The sequence below is a fragment of the Primulina eburnea genome, chromosome 18 (genome assembly GCF_022965805.1).
Source record: "Primulina eburnea isolate SZY01 chromosome 18, ASM2296580v1, whole genome shotgun sequence".
NCBI classification, from domain to species: domain Eukaryota; kingdom Viridiplantae; phylum Streptophyta; class Magnoliopsida; order Lamiales; family Gesneriaceae; genus Primulina; species Primulina eburnea.
Genome location: NC_133118.1, coordinates 21,860,371 through 21,863,572, shown reverse-complemented (window position 1 = coordinate 21,863,572; position 3,202 = coordinate 21,860,371).

Here is a 3,202-nt window from a genome sequence, read left to right as displayed (position 1 = left end):
GATTTTCCTCCTCATCGAGAAGTTGAGTTTAGTATTGATTTGATGCCGGGGACTGCGCCTATATCTAAATCCCCTTATCGCATGGCACCCCTGGAATTGAAAGAATTGAAAGAACAATTACAGGATCTTCTCGATAAGGGATATATTCGACCGAGTGTATCACCTTGGGGAGCTCCAGTATTATTTGTTCGAAAGAAAGATGGTACTATGCGAATGTGTATTGATTATAGACAATTGAATCGGGCTACTGTGAAAAACAAGTACCCACTTCCTCGTATTGATGATTTCTTTGATCAGCTTCAGGGTACTTCTATTTACTCGAAGATTGATCTTCGTTCTGGATATCATCAAGTACGTGTTCGAGACGAAGATGTGCCCAAAACTGCTTTTCGTACGAGGTATGACCACTATGAATTCCTGGTTATGCCTTTTGGTCTTACGAATGCTCCTGCTATTTTTATGGATTTAATGAATCGGGTCTTCCGAGATTATTTAGACCGATTCGTTATTGTTTTTATTGATGATATTCTTGTGTACTCGAAATCGAAGAAGGAGCATGCTGAACATCTGAGACTGGTACTTCAAATTCTTCGTACTAGTCATTTGTACGCCAAATTGTCCAAATGTGAATTCTGGATGGACAAAGTGGTATTTCTGGGCCACGTCATTTCGAGACATGACATATCTGTTGATCCTACGAAGGTCGAAGCTGTATTGAATTGGCCAAGACCTACGAATGTTCCTGAGGTCCTGTAGCTTCATGGGTTTGGCTGGATATTATCGTCGTTTTATTGAAGGATTTTCGAAGATAGCTAAACCTATTACTCAACTGACACAGAAGAATCAGAGATTCATTTGGTTAGATGAATGTGAAGCTAGTTTTCTTAAATTGAAGACGAGATTGACCACAGCACCTGTGCTTACTATTCCCTCAGGTACCGGAGGATTTGTGGTGTGTACAGATGCGTCTGGTAAGGGTTTGGGCTGTGTTCTGATGCAACATGGCAAAGTGGTTGCTTATGCGTCTCGTCAATTGAAATCTCATGAAACACGTTATCCTGTTCATGATCTCGAATTGGCTGCCATTGTGTTTGGTTTGAAGATTTGGCGCCATTACTTGTACGGAGAAAAGTTTGTTATCTACTCGGACCATAAAAGTCTGAAATATCTCTTTTCTCAATCTGATCTGAATATGAGGCAACGCAGGTGGATGGATCTCCTGAAGGATTTTGATTGTGAGATTCAATATCACCCTGGATCGGTGAATGTTACTGCGGATGCCTTGAGCCGGAAAGTTTATGCTTCTGTTCTAGCTTCTGTTTCTGTCGCCAAGGTACATGAGGATATATGTACTTCTGGTTGGACTTTTCACTCGAATTGGAATTCTGTCACTGTCTCAGCATTGCAAATTGAGCCGAATTTGATATCGAAGATACGAAAAGCCCAACGAAGCGATGCTCAGATCCAAAAGTCGAAAGAACTTGTATCTGCAGGACATCAGTCTGGATTTCAGATTTCTTCTAATGGTTCTTTACGACTTAATAGTCGGCTGGTAGTTCCTAATGATTCTGATTTGAAATCTGCTCTTCTTTGAGAAGCACATTGTAGCAAATACAGTATTCACCCTGGAGGTCGAAAGATGTATTTGACATTGAGACCTCAATTCTGGTGGAGACGTATGAAGAAGGACATTGCTGAGTTTATTTCGAAATGTCTTGTTTGCCAGCAAGTGAAAGCCGAAAGAATGAAACCTGGAGGATTGCTCCATAGTCTTGAAATCCCGAAATGGAATTGGGAACATATTGCTATGGATTTTGTGACTCATTTACCTCGTTCGCCCAAAGGCTGTGATGCTATTTGGGTCATTATTGATCGGCTTTCGAAATCCGCGCATTTTATTCCGTATGAGCGGACTTATCCTTATAAGAGAATGACCCGTTTATACATCGAGAATGTTATGAGACTGCATGGTGTGCCAGTCTCGATTGTATCTGACCGTGATCCCAGATTTGCTTCTAAATTCTGGGGTAGTTTTCAGGAAGCGATGGGTACGTGTTTGGTTATGAGTACTGCTTATCATCCTCGAACTGATGGCCAAACTGAGCGTATGATTCAGACTTTAGAGGATATGTTGCGTGATATTGTGATGGACTTCAGAATGGGATGGCAAGATGCCTTACCATTGGTTGAATTTTCTTATAATAATAGCTTTCAGACGAGTATCGGTATGGCACCGTTTGAAGCTCTATATGGGAGACGATGTAGATCACCATTATTCTGGGATGAGATTGGTGAGAGACAATTGACTGGACCTGAAATGATACAGGAAATGAACGATAAGGTTCAGTTGATTCGGCAGCGGATGAAAGCTGCTCAGGATCGTCAAACGAGTTATGCAAATAAACGAAGACGACCCTTGGAATTCCAGAAAGGTGACAGAGTGTTTCTGAAAATATCTCCCTTTAGAGGCACTGTTCGATTTGGCATGCGAGGAAAGTTATCTCCTCGATATGTTGGTCCATACGAGATTCTTGATCGAGTTGGTGATCTTGCGTATCGATTGGCATTGCCACCAGCTCTATCTGCCATTCACGATGTGTTTCATGTTTCTATGTTGAGGAAATATGAACCCGATCCATCACATGTACTTGCACCAGATGAGGTTGAACTTGATCCTTCTCTTTCCTATGTTGAACAACCTATTCGCATTATGGATCGAAAGGAAAAGATATTGAGAAATAAATCGATTCCTCTGGTACGAGTGCAATGGACACGACATAGTGTTGAAGAATCAACGTGGGAATTAGAGAGCAAGATGCGAGATTCGTATCCGCATTTGTTTGATTCTACGACATCTATTCCATTGTATTCGATGTATTCTGATCCTTATTTTGATTTTAGTTTTGATATGTACTATAACTGGTGACATATGTATGTTTACCAATGTTATGTATATAGAGATGTTTGAGATTTCGAGGACGAAATCTTTTAAGAGGGGGAGAAATGTAAGGACCGTGTATCGTATTATCGTAAATCTTATATGATTATCGATAATTCATGAATTTGATATGTGATTATACATTTGATGTATATTATGATAATGAAATTGAGAAAATGAATATTGAATATGAATTGACGTTGTAAGAGCTCGATTGGAAAAGTCGAACGCTAATGTAGTAAAAATTGATATTTTGTACAGAAC